This window comes from Suricata suricatta, chromosome 11 (genome assembly GCF_006229205.1).
Source record: "Suricata suricatta isolate VVHF042 chromosome 11, meerkat_22Aug2017_6uvM2_HiC, whole genome shotgun sequence".
Taxonomy (NCBI): domain Eukaryota; kingdom Metazoa; phylum Chordata; class Mammalia; order Carnivora; family Herpestidae; genus Suricata; species Suricata suricatta.
Window position 1 is genome coordinate 94,215,016 of NC_043710.1, and position 18,390 is coordinate 94,233,405.

Genomic DNA, 18,390 nt, shown 5'->3' on the forward strand with positions numbered 1-18,390 from the left:
GGACCTCAGGGAGCGTGGGGAGGGGCCACGGCCAAGAGCTCCGGGTTGCGCCACTCACACACGGAGAAGCGCTAACGGGACAGCGGTTCAGGCCAATCGCAGTGAGGCCTGTGGCGACAGCGCGACTAGGGTGGAGACTTCGGAGACTGCAGTTGCTGGTGGGTGAGCTCTGGGGTCTGAGGGAGGAGTGGGATGGCCGTGCCTCGTTCTGGGGGCCCCGCGGAGGAGGGCATCCCCGGGGCTGCAGCCGCCCTTGTCGACCCTCCGTGTGCGCGTCTGGGCGGGCGTCCGGGCTTTCCGCGGCGGGGAGGGCGCCCCACGGTGTCCCTGGGCTTCCTTGCTCGCTGCCCCGGGCCCTGCGGCGGGAGGGGGGCTGCGGCCCTAAGGCCCGCGCCGGGCGACCCCGCCGACCCTCTCTGTGCCCCGCACAGTGCTGTCGGGCGGGGACGCCCGGGCCTGGCCCAGTGCCCTGGGGACAGGGCACTGGCGGTGCGGCTGCGCCGGCCGCCCTGCTCTCCAGGAGCGTGGGCACCGAGTTAGAGCCTTACAGGGAGGCCGAGGGCCAGATGGATGCCCTGGGGAGACTCGAGGTGATACTCCTGGGAGAGTCCTCGTGATCAGAGCCCCTTGCGGGTATTGGCCCAGCGGAAAGGTGGCCTCTGCGGATGAATGTCAGAGCCCAACTTTGCGGTAGATTAAGTGCGGTCCTTCGAGATTTGGCCAGGTCCCGTCTTCCCTTGTCGGCCGACGGAGGGCGAGGTGTAGTAATTCGCAGAGTATACTTAAGGATTCTTTCCATCCGTCCCTTCTGTTTTCTGTACTTGTTTGCGTTCACTTTTCCTGATACCCTGAGCTCCTTCCAGTCCTTTGCAAGTAGGTGGGATTTTTGAACACACAGCACACACAAATCCTCAAAGGGATGTAAAATAAATTACTGGCTTGATATATCAACTTGGGTAATACTTACAAAAGCCTGTGTCAGGCGCCGTTTTTGAGATCCGCGTACCACTTGCAGAGAGTTTATAATCTGGCAGGGCACATAAAGCATGTACAGAAAACCCGCAGTCAGTGACAACGTAAAGGTATGTAAAGCGTAAGGTGTCTTAATAATCCTCTCGCCAATGATCCTAACTCCGTTCTCCGCTTTTGACTTTATGCATCTAAACATCCTATGATCACTTCTCCCTTCTTGTCTTTTTCAACTGATTTTTACAAAATTTCACTATATTTTCTGTTTCTAAAACACTTCTAGGTACATTGTCACACGTTCTGTGCAGTACTGATTATTGTTACTGATGGAGAATCTGGAATTTCGTAAATTCGGGTTTAGGAATTCATAGTTGATTCTTTTACCCTGGAACTAATCTCTGTATTGAACCATAGAACCTAATATACAGACAGATCATGTGGTTATTCATGCTTGCTCTCGCTGCCTAGAATATTCTCTCCTCCTGTCATCACGTTTATTGTTTCCCTGTATCATTCAGGTCTTGGCTCAGATGTCCTCAGAAAATGTCTGAACACCAAATCTCAGCGGCTCATTCTCCCCACACCCTACCTCCGTGAGCCTAGTCCTACCTTGCACACTCTTTATAGGTTTCTTTAATGGAATCTCCTTCGCTGTCTACTTTGTAAATTCTTAGTTATTCAAGGCCTAGGGCAAACCCTGCCTTTTCTTAAAGACTACCTCAGAGTATGTTTTCGTTTTTCGTTGTTTTCTAAACTGTTTAATTCATTTGGCAACTGGTCTAGCTGTCTTCTCCCATCTATTATCCTGAATTATTTAAGTGTGTTATCTTACAAATTAGGATGTAAACTACTTGAGAAAGAATTTAATGCATACCTTGCCTCCTATAAATGGTAGACGTAAGTAAATGTTTTGATCAACTTTTACAATAGATTTTACTCCTTTTACAAACGAACGCTGGTATTTATGGTCTACCTTTACTTCCCTCATCTTTAGCTTAAGGAAATATGAGTGCGCCTAACTATATTCGATAAGCCCAAACATTTTATTACGGTATGTTTATTGCATTGGTCGGGGGAAAAAGAAGACTAAAATGTGAGAGGTTCAGCAAGTTTGTAATAGTCCTCATGCCAGACCCTGGCTTCTTAGTGGGATCGTGAGAAGCCTGTGTTCTTTTTCCACTTCTGTCACTGCTTTCTCTGTGTGACTTTGGGTAAATCACATACCCTCTTCCAGGTATCAGTTTCAGTGGAAAGGCATCACATGAAATCATCTCAAAGGTTCAGTGATTTTTTGAGTGAATAATGTTCATTTAGCTTTTTATTGAGTCACCACTTAAACTTTATTCCACAGTAAAAACTTAACTTTAAAAGACTTTAGTCAGTAACTCTGTGATTCCACCAGTTACCCAAGAAGGAAACTTTGATTCTTCTTTTCCCTCACTTTTCATGTCCAATTAATTCTACATTCTATTGATTTTCCTTCTAAAATAGAGCCCAAATCCACTTTTTCCTGTTTCCATTAACATTGTGGTCTACACCGCCATCTTGTCTCACCTGCAGTACTGACTAGTTTTCTAGCCTGCAGGAGAAAGGGGAACGTTGTTTCCTGTGTCCCCCCTGCCGAAAGCCCTCCTTGGCTGGGAGTTAATCACTGTGCCGTCTCCACCCCGACTAGACGGAAAGGAAGGAGACCAGCAAGATAGGAAACCTGAAGAGTGATGTGCCACAGAAACTAGAGAGGCGTGTTTCCAGAAGGTGAATGCTCCTGAGACGTGAAGTAAAATGGGGAGACAGGTTAGCATTGCGTGCGGCAGCGGGGTGACACTGCCTCAGGCAGGTGAAAGGAAGGGATGGGAATGGCTCACAGCAGTTGGAGGGAAAAGTACTACAGACTGTTCCTGGGCCTGTGAGTAGAAAAATGGGATGGTAACCAGACAAGTTCAGAGGAGAGACTCTTGTTTGATTTAAAGTGGGAGTTACCAAAATATGTCCGTTGATGGAGTCTGTCCAATAAAATCGGAGAAAGCGTTGATGCAGCAGAGGGGGTGGTTTGTGCGTGTGCACATGCGCGTGCGCACACTGCTCTAAAGTGTACTGCAGAGTGGAGGACCCGGTGTCCATTGTTTCTGGCTGTATGCCCAGTTTCTAGAACAGTGCTTGCCAAAATAGAAGCTGCTCTGTAAACTTTCTAATATGTGTTGAATAAATGAATGACTTGGATTCTATTTCCCTTTTTCTTTTAATTAATTCTTCACACATCAGCTAGAAAGATACTTGAAAAAAGAAATCAGACCATGTCACTATCCAGCGCAGCCTTCTGTGGTTCCAACAGCACTTAGGGTGAAATCCCAGTTCCCTGTGGCCCATAGGACCCTGCATAGGACCCTGGGCGGCACCGGCCTACCCAACATTCTTGCTCTCGTCAAATAATTCCAGTGATTTCGGCCTTCTTTCATTTCCTAAAACTGAAGGACCCGTTCCCATGTTAGCCCTTTCTACGTGATTTCTCCCACCAACCCCTTACTTTAAACAACACCTTTTCAGAAAGGCACACCCTGACGTACTAGCGGACAGGAGCAAAAGCTCTGGAGCCAGCCCACCTGGGCCTAGGTCCCTGCTTACTTGCTGTGTGACCTGGAGCAAATTTGGGTCTCAAAGCCTCGTCTCCCACTCCTGTAAAGTGGGGGGGACAATGGCAGAATCTATGTTATATCGTTCTTTTGAAGATTAAAGAGTGTCTGAAGCATATTGGACAGAACCCAGAGGAAGCACCAGGGAAGTGTCCCCGCCATCACTATCTGAGGTTGAATATCCCCCGTTGTTCATTTTTATTCCCATTTCCCAGCTGTTTCTTCACAGTATCGGTAACAATGGATAATTTGTCAGTCTTCTCACTACACAGTGACCACCGGGAAAGCCAGGGCCCCGTCTGCTTCCGTTTCCCATGCTTTCTCTAGTGTCTAACTCCACACCTGGCATACAGTTAGCGCTCAGTCATGAGTGCTTATGAGAAGAGGCCAGAAATCACATTCTGTTTTGAAACACCAATGACCACACTCATCACCGGAAGGCCCGATGGAAAGAGCCCAGGTCAGTCACAGCACAGCTTTCCTTTGATACTCCGCTCCCATCAAATGGCACATGCTTCTTTTTTTTTAATTTTTTAAATGTTTTATTTATTCTTGAGAGAGAGAGAGAGACAGCGTGAGCAGGAGAGGGTCAGAGAGAGAAGGAGACACAGAATCTGAAGCAGGCTCCAGGCTCTGAGCTAGCTGTCAGCACAAAGCCCGACGCGGGGCTCGAACCCACAAACCATGAGATCAGGCCTGAGCTGAAGCTGGATGCTCAACCGACTACACCACCCAAGCACCCCAATTTTTGCCACTACTTTATATCAAAGTTGTATCAGACTTGATTCTTTTATTAATTCAACTATTTAAATCAAATTTTAGTGGGAAACATTAAAGGAAATAAGAGAATAGTTTTAAAAACTGACTCAATGTTTTGAGCACAGAGGAGTTTTGTTGAAGCTGAGATGTAGTCTTGTAAAATACACCACTGTTTTACATGCTACTAATAAAGAAAACTGCCATTTTTAACTCTGACACAACTCTATCGCATGGAACTTTTCATACTTAGGTAAAGCCCTTTAAAACAAATCATGTATCATCCTTGTATGCACATAAAAAGAAAGATGTAAGCAAAATTAACTGAGATGCTCTTAAAACTTTGTCATATTCAAAGTACAGTGCTTATAATTCACTTTCAACTCAGAATCTCAATGTCCATGTTTTTCTACACAACGTCACTTTCTGTTATCCAAGAGCATTAGTGATGCATCATTTTTTTTCATTAAAAAAATGTTTATGTTTATTTTTGAGAGAGAGGGAGACAAGAGTGTGAGTAGGGGAGGAACAGAGAAAGAGAGACCGAATCTGAAGCAGGCTTCAGGCTCCAAGCTGTCAGCACAGAGCCCGACACAGGGCTTGAACTCATGAAACACGAGATCATGACCTGAGCTGAAGTCAGACGCTTAACCCACCGAACCACCCAGGCGCCCTGAATCATCATTTCCCAAATGAGTATCCATTGTTATCTCCACAGTTTTCTTTTAAGACACTGATATCTGTTCTTCACAGTTTGATGGACATACATGTGTCATGACAGATGTCATGACTGCCACCTGACCAAAAGCAGTTATAAGATACCTGTCAATTTCAGGTATGTTGAGTGTGAAAAAATGTGCATCCTCAAGTTAGTGCAATGCCATTTGAATTTGCAGAATATTTGAAGAAAAAAGTGACCTTATAGATCTTTTACCAAGATTTAAGAATTGGTTGATTTACAATGAATAATGCTACTAAGTACATATTATTACTGAGCTTAACCATTAATGCTGATACACCCCAGGACAATATTAATTTAATTTTCATGATGTGTTTACAACAATGCAGTATAATCAGGGTGTCCACTTTGCATACGGGGAAGCTAATGACGGAGAGAGCCTCCGTTGCGGTTACCAGTATAGTGATGGGTCATTTAGGACCCTGTTCTTGCAGCTCTAAATCCCGAGCTGTTTGTTGTTGGAAAATTCTTTAATCCTACAAGTACAGATTTACTTCAACCAAATGTAAGAAACAAAGATTCCAGCTTCCTGGATTTCTCATTCTGGATTGAATATAATGGCAGGCTTTCTCTTTTAACAGCTTCATGAAAGGGAGTACCTGCACACGACTCTAATATATTTGAGAATACTTATTTGAGATTACTTGAAAACTTCTTGAAAGTTTGCTTTTTGTTACCATTTATAGAAATAATCATGACTTCATACTTCCATCATTGGGTTCAGTTCTCATTTATGAACAGTGAGCCTCAATAATTGACCTAATCCAACACAAGACCCAAATTAAATACATGCTTTTAATGATAATAAAGTTAATTGAAAAATGTTGGAGTTTCTTAAATTTATTCTCTCAAGACTTAGGTCAATATGCAGAAATGCAGTTTTTTATCACTTTGAAAGTCTTGAGTTTGAGTACCTTTTAGCTTTTGTGTTTTATATTCAACTTCTTTTCAAGAAATGAGGAACTACTTATACCAAAAATAAGATGATGTTTCCTTTGCATTTTTAAGTGTTTTGAAAAAGAACAAAAATGGGATATTAAAATGGTTCCTAAATTGAATTTTTATTTTATTGTCTTTTAATTTTTGTTTTGAAATAATCACATATACATAAACTTAGAAAAAAAGTATAAAGCAATCACCTGTACCCTTAGCCCAGGTTTCCCCATGGCTACATCTTACCTAATTTTCGTCCAAAATCAAAATCAGGAATTTGGCATTGGGGCACTGTGTGTGCGTGCAGTTTGATGTCATTTTCTCAGTTGGGTAGATTCCTGTAACTGAGCAAGTTACAGATTATTACAGATCACAAAACTCTCCCTTGTGTGTACCCACACCACAATCCTCAGTCCCTGGAAACCACTGATCTGTTTTCTATAGCTGTAAAATTTCATTTCGAGAATGTTAAAGACCTGGAATCATACAGTATGTGACCTTGTGAGCTTGCCTTTGTGCACTCCTCATAATGCTTTTGCAGTCCATCTAAGCTGTTATGCAGGTCAGTGGTTTGTTCCTTTTTAATACACACCATGTTATGGGCGCACCAGCATTTACATAGGCATCCATATACTGAGTAGCTTTGATATTTATAGTTTTGACCATACAGTTAAAGGTGGCATGAAGAACCATATACAGATTTGTATTTCTCTAGGATAAATGCTCAGGCTATGGTTATTGGGTTAATATAGTGTATGTTTAGTTCTTCCCCCACTTTTGTTGAGTTATAATTGATACATAACACTGAACTAGTCTTAGGTGTAACAAATTTGAGATTTGTATGTATTATGAAATCAATACCACAATAAGTTCAGTTAACATCCCTCACCTCACATAATTAGAATTTCTTCCTTCTGAAAGCTTTTAAGATTTACTCTTCTAACAACTTCCAAATGTAGCATACGGCTTTGTTACCTGTAGTCATCAAGCTGTACATTAGATCTCCAGAATTGCTTTCTTTGGTAACTGGAAATCTGTACATTTTCACCTTCTTCACCCAGTTTCCCCATCGCCCACCCCCTCTGGCAAACATTGTGTTCTCGGTTTCCATGAGGTTTTTTTTCAACATTCCACATATCAGTGACGTTATACAGTATTTGCCTTTATTATTTCTCTTAGCATAATGCCCTCAAGGTCCATTTGTGCTGTCACAAATGGCAGGATTCCTTCTTTTTTAGGGCTAATATTCGTGTGTGTGTGTGTGTGTGTGTGTGTGTGTGTGTGTGTGCGCGTGTGTGTGTGTGTGTGTGTGCTTCACATTTTTTTATGCCCTCATCAATCCATAGACACTGAAATTGTTTCCATGTCTTGGCTATCATGACCAATGCTGCAGTGAACATGGGGGTGCAGACCTCTTCAGGATAGTCATTTAGTTTCCTTTCGATATATACCTAGAGGTTGAATTGGTAGATCATATATAGTAGTTCTATTTTAAAATTTTGAGGAAACTCCTTACTGTTTTCTACTATCTTGGTTGTACCAAATTACATTCCTACCACAAGTATACAAGGTTCCTTTCTCTCCGTATCCTCAATAGCACTTGTTATTTCTTATCTCTTTGACAAAAGCCATACTGGAAAGTGTGAGTTTTTATCTCTGGGTTTGATGAGCACTTTCCTGATGATTAGTGACATTGAATACCACTTCATGTACCAGTTACCACTTGAATATCTTTGGGAAAAGGTCTATTCACATTTCTTGCCCATTTTTAATTGGATTACTTGGAGCTTTTTTTTTTCTTTGTTATGGAATTCTGTTCCTTATATATTTTTGATATTAGCACTATCAGGATGTGCAGGTTGAGAATATGTCCTCACAGTGTGTAGGTAGCCTTTTCATTTGGTTAATCACTTTTACTGTGCAGAAGTTTTGCAGTTTGGTGTAGTTTCACTTGTTTACCTTTTAGTTTGTTGCTTGTGCCTTATGCATCCTATCCAAAAAAATCACTGTCAAAGAGCTTATTCCCTATTTTTCTTCCAGGAGTTTTATGGTTTCTGGTTTCACATTTAAATCTTTGATTAACTTAATTTTTGTGAGTCATGCAAGTTAGGGGCCTACTTCCATATAAAAATGTGAGTATTGAATTTTGCCAGCACCATTTATTGAAGAAACTAGTTTTTCACCACTGAGTATTGGGGGCTTCCTTGTCAAATCAGAGTTGATAAATCATGTGTGGGTTCACGTCTGGACTCTCAGTTCTTTTCTGTTTCCGCTTGTGTTTGTTTTTATGCCGGTGTCCTACTGACTTCTTTACTACAGCTCTATAGAGCAGTTTAAATCAGGACGTGTGATGCATCTCACTTTGTTTTTCTCTCTCGGAATTACTTTGGTTTTTGGAGGATGTCTTTGGCAGTGTAGGTAGTTCCATATGAATTTTAGGAATATTTTTTTCTATTTCTATGAAAAATACCTCAAGTATCTTGAGGGGGATTGCGTTCAGTCTACAGAGGGGTTTGGGCAGTCTGGACACGCTAATGCGCTCCCGGTCCCTGGGCCCAGGCTCTCTTTCCACTTGTCTATGTCTTCTCCAGTTTCTTTCACCAGCGTCTTACGGTTTTCATGTATAAGCCTTTGAGGTACTTGGTGACCTTTATTCCTAAGTATTTTATTGTTTCCAATTCTATTATAAGTGAGATTGCTTTATTTGATTTAAAAAAATTTTTTGAGAGAGAGAGTGACAGGGTGCAAGTGGGAAAGGGGCAGAGAGAGAGGGAGACACAATTCAAAGCAGGCTCCACTGTCAGCACTGTTGATCTCACAAACCATAAGATCATGACCTGAGCTGAACTGAGCCACCCAGGCGCCCCTGTTTTCTTTATTTTAAAATTTAATTTGTTGTTAGTGTGTAGAAATGGCACAGATTTTTGTATATTGATTTTGTATTCGACAACTTTACTCAATTCATTTATTAATTGTTATATATTATGGTTAGTATATTGAGAATTCAATGCCCACTTTCCTTTTGTCCCCAATTAGTTGAGAATTTTTATCATGAATGGATGTTGAATTTTAAAATTTTTTTTCTGCATCTGTTGGGATGATCATATGATTTTTCCATATGATTTCCATTAATGTGGTACATTATTACATCTATTGATTTGCATATGTTGAACCATCCTTGCATCCTAGGGATGAATCCTAATTGATTATAGTCTATTATTCTTTTAATGTGCTGTTGGATTCAGTTTGCTAGTTCTTTTGTTTGAGACTTTTTGCATCTGTAGTCATCAGGGACGTTAGTAGGGTTTTGTTTTCTTGGTTGGTCTTGTTTTTAGAGTGGGCTTGTCTGGCCCTGATATCATGGTAATGCTGGCCTCATAAAAGGTGTTTACTAGTGTTCCCTGCTCTTTAGTTTTTTGGACAAAAAGGATTGGTATTGACTCACTTTTAGATATTTGGCAAAATTCACCCATGAATCCCTTTGGTCTTAGAATTTTTTTTTTTTTGGGGAAGTTTTTGATTACTGATTCAATCTATAGTAATTGGTTTGTACAGATTTTCTGTTCTTCAGGATTCAGACTTGGTAGGTTGTAGGTTCCTGGGAATTTATCTATCTCTTCTGAGTTTTTAGCTTGTGTATAATAGTTCATAGTAGTTTCTTTGCATTTCTATATACTTTGAACTTCTGTTGTTCTGTTTAGTTAGGTAAAGGTTTACCAATTTTGTTCATCTTTTCAAAGAACCAACTCTTATTTTTGTCAGTTTCTCTATTGTTTTCCTGATTTCTACTTCATTTATTTCTGCTAATTTTATTGTAATTTATTATAGCCTTCGTTCTGTTAATTTTGGGCTTATTTTGTTACTACTCATTACTTGGGATGTAAAATTAGGCCATTTATTTGGGGTCTTTTTCATGGTATTGTATTTATTTTTATAAATTATGCTCTTAGAACTGCTTTTCCTACATCCCATAAGTTTTGGTATGCTGTATTTTCATTTGTTTCATGATATTATTTTATTTTCCTTTTAATTTCTTCTCTCATGCCTTGGTTGTTTAGAACTGTATTTAGTTTTCATATATTTGCAAATTTTCCTTTTTTCCCCAATTATTGATAACTACTTTCATATGATCATTGCTGGAAAATCTAGTGTGATTTCAGTCTTCTTAAATTTGCTAAGATTTGTTTTGTGGCCTAACATCTGCCCTATCCTAGAAAATACTCTGTGTGTGTATATGTCACTTAGGTCCTTTTGGTTTATAATGTTGTTCAAATCTACTTATTCTCTGGATAATCTATTCATAATTGAGTGTAATATTAAAGTCACCAATTATTATTTTAATACTGTTTATTTCTGTCAGTTCTGTTAGTGTTTGCTTTATATACTTAGGTGCTCTGATCTTGGGTGCATAAACATTTACAATTATACAGTCTTGGGGTGCCTGGGTGGCTCAATCAGTTAAGCATCCCACTTGGGCTCAGGTCATGATCTCACGGTTCATGGGTTCGAGCCCTGCATCATGGGTTCGAGCCCCACATCGGGCTCTGTGCTGACAGCTCAGGGCCTGGAGCCTGCTTCGGATTCTGTGTCTCCCTCTCTCTCTCTGCCCCTCCCCTGATCACATGATCTCTCTCTGTCTCTCAAAAATAAATAAATGTTTAAAAAAAGTACAACTATACATTCTTAATGGATTGACGCCATTATCACTATACAATGACCTTCTTTATCTCTTTTGACTATTTTTGGCTTAAAGTCTATTTTCTCTGATAAAAGTATAGCATCCCTGCTTTCTCTTGGTTACCATTTGCATGCAGTATCTTTTCCCATTCCTTCACTTTCAGTCTACATGTGTCTTTAAAGCTACAGGGAGTCTCTTGTAGGCAGCATGTCATTGGATCTTGAATTTTTATCCATTCAGCCATCCTATGTCTTTTGATTGGAGAGTTTAATCCATTTATGTTTAATTATTAATAGATAAAGACTTACTATTGCCATTTTGTTAACCATGTTCTGTTTTCTAGATCCTTTGTTGCTTCTTTGTGGTTTGATGACTGTTAGAGCAATATTTTGCCACTCTTTAATCATAATCTTTTATGTGACTACTACAGAGTTTTCCTTTTTGGTTACCATGAGGCTTACATAAAATATATTTATAATGTTCTGTTTTAAGTGGATAATAATTTTAATAACACAAACTTTAAATTTTTATTTCTTCCCTCATTCACAGTTTAGATTATTGATATTTCAGTGTGTACATATATATGCATATATACATATATGTATGTATTAAAAATTTTTATTTTTAACTAATCTCTACACCCAATGTGGGGTTTACACTCACAGCCCTGAGATCAAGAGTCACATGCTCCACAGACTGGGCTAGTCAGGCAACTCTCAGTTTATTTATATTTCATATTGTGTATCCAGTCATAATTTTTTATAGTTTTGGCTACTTTTAATGTTTATTTTTTAACTTTTAAGCTAGAGTTGTAAATGAATTAAATATTTGAGAATACAATTACAATATTAGAGAATCTGATTTTGACTGCATATTTACCATTATCAGTTAGTTCTCTATACATTCATATGTTTTTTTATGTCAATTAGCATTTTACTTCTCCTTGAAGAACTACCTTTAGTATTTCTTGTAAGTTGGGTGTAGTGATGATGAACTTCTTTTCCTTCTATTAGTTTGAGGAAGACTTTACGTCTCCTTCATTTCTGAAAGACTGTCTTGCCAGCTGTACTATAGGTAGTTGACAGTTTTTGTTTCTCCTTCAGTATTTTGAATATATCACCCCACTCTCTCCTGGGTGAAAAGTTTCTGTTGAGAAATCTGTCCATAGTCATAAGGGAGGAGGTCCCTTTTACATGAGGTGTCACTCTTGCTGCTTTCAAAGTTCTTTGCCTTTGACTTTTGACAATTATAAAGTCTCCCTGTGTAGCTATTTTGGTGTTCAATCTATTTGGGTTCTTTGGGTATCATTATTCTGATATCTATTCCTCATGATATCCTTCCTCATGTTTGGGAAGTTTTCAGCCATTATGGTTTTAAAAATATTTTCTGTCCTTTTTTTATTCTCTTCTCCTTCTGTGATTCTTATAATGCATATATTCTTTTTTTTTTTAATGTTTTTTTTATTTATTTTTGAGAGACAGAGAGAGACACCACGAGCAGGGGAGGGCAGAGAGAGAGGGAGACACAGAATCTGAAGCAGGCTCCAGGCTCTGAGCTAGTTGTCAGCACAGAGGCCGACGCGGGGCTCGAACCCATGAACTGTGAGATCACGATCTGAGCCGAAGCCAGACGCTTACCTGACTGAGCCACCTAGGCGCCCCTATATTGTTCTTTTAGTGGTGTCCTATGAGGCCCACAGGCTTTCTTTACTCTTTTTAATTCTCTTTTTCTTTTTGCTATTCTGACTGGATAATTTCAAATGCCCTACTTTATAGTTCACTGATTCTTCTGCTTGATGGAGTCTGCTGTTGAAGCTCTCCATTGAATTCTTCGTGTCAGTCACTGGATTCTTCAACTTTAGGATTTCTCTCTGCGGGGGACCAGCCCACGCACCACAGTCAAAGGTCCCAAGTAGGGGGTTGGTGTCGGCGAAAATATCTCTAAGAAAGATGGACAAGACGAACAAGACAGACAAGACAGACGAGACAGACAGCATGGATGGCGGTTGGTAAAAAAAGGACACGTTTATTAAGATAGCCAGGGTCTTATATACCCTGGATGACTGCATCATTCTTATCAGTAAGTAACAGGTTTAAGTCATTGCAAAAAGAAGAATCCCCTAATAATAGTCTGGTTTTAAACATATGATAAGTCTGAAGAATTCTATGAGTATCTCCTCCTTAAGTACATTCCTTAAGGCCCTTCATTAGTTATTCAAGGGTGGGATGCTTATCCTTAAGCAAATCTTTTGGGAGAGGATTATGTTCACTCCCTACAGTAGACAAAGAGCCAGAAAATAAAGTAAATCATAGGATGAGCAGAAGCCATATGTGCGGCCCAAGAGGCAAACTATTGTTTGAGGGTTATTATTGCCTTCTGGGCCCCAACATCTCTCTTTTGTTTTCTCTCTCTCTCTCTCTCTCTGTCTCTCCCTCTCCCTCTCTCTCTCCCTCCTCCTCCCTCCCTCCCCCCTCTCTTTCTCTTTCCTCCTTCCCCCTCTCCCTCTCACTCCCCTCCCTCCCTCCCTACTTTCCTTTTCTTTTCCTTCCTTCCTCCCTCCTTTCCTTCCTTCATGATGTTTCTTTGTTGAACTTCTCATTTTCTTCAGGTATTGTTTCCCTAATTTTATTTAGTTATTTGTGTTTTTTTGTAGTTCACTTAACTTCTTTAAGAGGAATACTATGAATTTTTTGCAGACCGTTTATAGATCTCCTGTTTTTTTAGGGTCAATTATTGAGGCTTTATTACTTTCATCTAGTGATGTCATGTTTACCTGATTCTTCACAATCCTTGATTGTTTGTGTTGGGATCTGCACCTTTGAGTAAGTAGTCTCCTCTTCCACATTTTACAGCTTCTCTTCTCCAGAGAATCTTTCACCAGTCAGTTCACCTTGGTTCTGGACAGGTCAGCTGGCAGCATCCTTGGTCAGGTGGAGCTTGCTATCAGGGCTTCTATTTGGGCAAGGAGACCACCTGAGCTCTGAGGTCAGGCTGAGTGCTGATGGCTAGAAACAGTCATCTTCCTGACCATTCCCAGCTGCGGGATGGGCTCTGTGGTTGCATGGATTCTCTGGTTAAACTTCCTACTCAGGCAGGACTGGGTGCTACACTCAACAGGCAGGGCTGCAAAGGTGCTTCCTTGCCTGAGTGGAGTTGTAAAACAGGCTCCACGCCCCTTTAGCTTAATGGTGGAGGACCTGAATCCAACAGACAGCTGCCCACCAAACTCCTTGCTCAGACAGTACTACCAGCTTTGCTCTAAAGATGGAAAGAGCTGCCTGCTTGGCTCTCTGCTGCCCTGCTGTCGTAAGCATGGCTATAGGTTGGGCTACACTGCTTCCCAGGTGTTCTGGGTAGGCTTGCTTGTTGGGCGGGGGTGGAAGCTGTGTTCAGTGCAAGAGGGCTTCACATTTGCTTCCCAGCCTGGGCAAGGGCCATGGTAACAGCCTTCACAGCCAGTTAGGCTTGGTAGTCAGGGACCTGCATCAGGCAAAACACACTGAGCTCCCTGGCCAGACAGGTTCATGGTGTTCATGCTGTCCACTTATCTTACGCAAAAATAAAACCCAAAGAACTCACCCCTGTATTGTTCCTGGGTCCCATGTTCACTAGCCAGTCTGCCTGTTTCTCTCCACCTTTCACAGTCTTCATATATTGATGATATATATTTTCATATGTGTCCAGGGTTTTCAGTTGTCCTTAGCAGCAGAAATAGTGCAGAGCATGTCTGCTACACCTTACTGTTTTTTATAGGAGTAATATTTATAAGAATTAAATTAAATACTGTGTGAAACCCAAGGATCAGTACCTGGCACAAAGTATTGGCTCTATAAATGTTAGCTATTTTTATTATCCAATATATCTTTCTTATTCAGAATGACCTTAAACTGCCATGGTGATTTTTTGGCCAGTACGTTTATGGTTGGATCTTATTCACATGAAAAGGACTCTATGCCTTCATATGATATTAATATCTATGGCCAGAAGAGTATTGAAAAGAGTATGAACTTAGAATTAAGCAGGTTTCTACTGGTTTTACATCTTAATGCTCATTATTCAATCTTGAGCCTCAACTTCCCATTTTGAAAACAGTCATTATTAATACTGAAATTAAAGGATTATGAACGTTGGATGAAATAACTATATAAATTCCTTACTATAAATTCTAGTACCTTCAGGCTTCTTATATCAGTGAATAACTATAAAAGTTAAGAGTCTCTAACCATATACTTGCTATCAATGTTTACCTGTTAACAGAAATGGAAGTTTCACCATATAGTATTGTTCTTTGATGTACGGGTTTAAAGGTCTGGAAGGATATGCTTTGTGATATGGATGGAAGATTGTTGTCCTTGTTTATCTCAGTTGCCCCCATATTGCCACTCTGTCCTCAGTGTAGTACATGTTCAGGTTTTTCACATCTCAAACAAAAGAAAACAAAATTTTCTAGAATCCTCCTACTCCTCTAGCCCTTACCTTACTGGACTTCTTTAAAAAATAACTTATACAAATTTCTGTCCAGTACTCCCTCTTAAAACTACTATAATCTGGCCTCTCCTCACCCCACCCCCGAATCACCAACAATGTCTCTTCAGTCCTTACCTTGCCTACCCTCCTCAGCTTTGGATGATGTAACTGCTTCCTACAGGAAATCCTCTTCTGCTTTCCACCACCTCTCCTAACTTTCCTCCATTTCTGTCCCTGCTCTTTGTGAGTTTTCCTTCGCTGTAGAACTTCTCACCTTGTGTCTTCCACAAACTGCACTTCCCACTATATTTTCAGTTCATCTAGACCTTCACCTGGTAGGTAGCAGGTGCTACACGAATAATTCTTCAACTAAATGGTCTGTCCCTTAAGGTTACTTATCACTGGAGTTCCATTCTGTGCCCTCTTCTCCACTAATTCTACTTATTTTCCTTGATTGATTTTTATCATTTCAGTGGCTTTAGAGATCTTGTGGATTGAGTTCTATCACTGCCATAAACTTTCTTTCACCCTTTCTCTCCAATACCACTTATAATTATTATTTTTAAATAAAGTCTACACACAGAAATGTAGTCAAACCAAGTTAAGAAAATAGAAAATTTCCGCTTCTATATGAAGCCATTCTATATGAAGTAACCATGGCAGCCTTTAACTTTTAACCACTTTACCAAAATTAATACCTATGTATAATGCTAATGTGTTAGTTTGAAAGTTTCTACTAAGTAGTTTTACTTATATTACTAGTCATAGAAATAAAAATTACTGTATACATATATCATAGGGTTCACTTTTTATCCATAAACTGTGAGCCTCAATAATTGATTTAATCTAACACAAATTACAAGTTCCTTATATATGTATAAATAGCTATACATAATTAGGTATAAATTATATATACACATATATGTTTATTAAAAAATATTACAAACCATTGTTGTCTTAATTAAACATTGCATAGGAGATCCTAGCTACTTCTGTAGTAAAAGAAAAAGAAATATTGCCTATAAAAAAATAGGAAAGAAAATAAGCCTCATTGGCTACAAATGATATCATTTTTTATGCAGAAAACACAAAATATCGACAGATATTTAGATTAGTAAATATACTTGAGTTGGTGGGATTAAAATTAACATGCATTAATTAATCCTATTTTTGTAATAGACACATCTCAGGGGCTTAGCAACAACAAAAATTTCTTATCCCCCCCCAAAAAAAAACCAGTGTTTGGATTTTTTCAAATTGATAATACTCATACCAGTAAATGCTACCTTAGATGGTAAGCGCCATGAGAAAAGGAGCCACGTCTTGGTTACTCACTGCTGTATTCCTAGCAGAATGATGTTTCTAAAATATAGATCCAATGGTGTAATTCTTCTCCTATTTAAGGTCCTTCTAAATATTCCTCATTGCCTCTAGAATGAAACCCAGGCCCCTCACAGGGTAGCAAGACTGCGTGAGCCAGCCCCCGCTTACCACTCCAGCTTTATCTGCCCGTCTCTGAGCCTCAACATTGTATTCCATCCAAGGGGCTATGACAACTCTTTCATCCACGTCTCTGCACTTACCATCATCTTTCATGTTTTCTTTAACAGCTCAAGTACCACATTCATCAGAATTCTTTCTTCATACTCTCCCTTCTCTGCTTTGTCCTCCTACCCCCTGCGAGCAAGCCTGAGATTTGTCCTTCCAGCCTCCATGATACTCTTCCCATCTCAGCTTTGACCCTTATCACATTTGTTGCTTCCTTCTTTCCACCTGGCCAGGAGGCCTGCAAGAGCAGGGGCCCTGTGATCCATTTATCTTTATGTGCCCAGTGCCCGCATGGGTTTGAAGCCCAGAGGATATTCAGTAAAACGTTACAGCACAGGGAAGATCCAAGTGCAGGGATTACAGCAATTCAAGGGAGATAAGGGAGAGAGTCATCCCGAAGACGGCAGCAGGGTGGAGAAAGGGCAGTGGCTTTAAAATAGACACGGTTGGTGAAGGAGAACTTCCCAGTGTCTGGCTTGGGGAATATAGAGGCCGTTCATCTCAGCGGAAATATATAACGAATGGAGCTGGGTGGAGGTGGAATCAGCATGAAATACTGAAACTTTGGTAGTTTCCACATCAAAGAATTGGAAAATAGAGGTATTTTTTAATGCCCGTAAAAATATATTTTAAATTAGTTGTATGCATAGATACACACACACATGTACAGAATCACATGCAGGATGAAAGTGTTGTGAAGAGTGTTCACCACCTACCCATGTCCTTCTCTCCATCTCCCCCTACTGGACAGTTAGAAGGTCAGGGTACGAATCTCTGCATTACACAGCCCCACATGGATCACAGCCTTCTCAACACCTATAATCCTAAACATTGAGAAAACTTTTACAACCCAAGAAGAATCTAAGATCCTCTGTCAGAGAGATTTAAATACATATCTTTAAATGAATGAGAATTGAGACAGGTCCAGGGGGCGACTGGGCGACGCGGACTGCGTCTCCTAACCAATTCTGTGGTTCTCCGAGGCAGGCTGAGCAGAGAGCCTGCGGCGCTGCTACACATCACTGACGCACCAGCCCCTTGCTGGACGCGAGAAGCAGAGCAGGAGACACACCTTGGCCTCCCTGCATGGCTGAGAAGGTGCTTTGACCCTTTGCACAGCATCAAGTCATGTCTGTCTCTCTAATGCCTGCTTCTCTGCCCTGCGTACTCTTTGATGTGCTGGACACACTCCTTGGCCTCTCCCTGCAGCGTCAGGGAGGCAGGAAGAGGCTGGCTCTAGTCTCAAGCCGGGTGTGTCTTCCGTCCACTGATCTGGCACTCCAGCAAAACTCTTACAGTGACAGCTCTTGGGTTCGACTCAGCCTTAGCTGTTACCAGAGAGCTGCTTCCCCGGCTGTTCTCCCCACCACGTGAGGAATGTCAGCCTCCTGATTACTGTCAGTTATGTGATTTCCTTGGCTTTTGTGTTAAAATTTAATAGAAAGTAAGTACGAAATTCCACTTATTTAGCCTATCCTAAATGCTAAAGTATGTATTATCTTTACTCGTCTCAACAATACGACTGACTGGTATAGTTTATCCCTATTTTACAAGAGGAAATATGAGAATCAAAGACCAGATGCTCCTGGCCTCAGGTATTGCACAAGTTAAGTGCTGAAGCTGCACCAGAACCCATTCTTCTGATTCTGAAGCCTCTTCATCCTACTGCT

General features: G+C 40.6%; 1 protein-coding gene across 4 annotated transcripts in view; it reads left to right on the forward strand.

The window, feature by feature from the left end:
• The first annotated feature begins 114 nt into the window (after nt 1-114).
• The window catches only part of KBTBD3 (kelch repeat and BTB domain containing 3), a 34,361-nt gene continuing 16,085 nt past the window's right edge, over nt 115-18,390 (forward strand). For 3 of the 4 annotated variants that reach the window (XR_003900083.1, XM_029914705.1, XM_029914706.1), the window contains exon 1: nt 132-158. The gene's annotated coding sequence lies outside the window, so the exon portion shown is untranslated. Of the gene's footprint in view, nt 159-18,390 lie in introns of all 4 variants that reach the window. The other variant, XR_003900084.1, reaches the window with a different exon arrangement.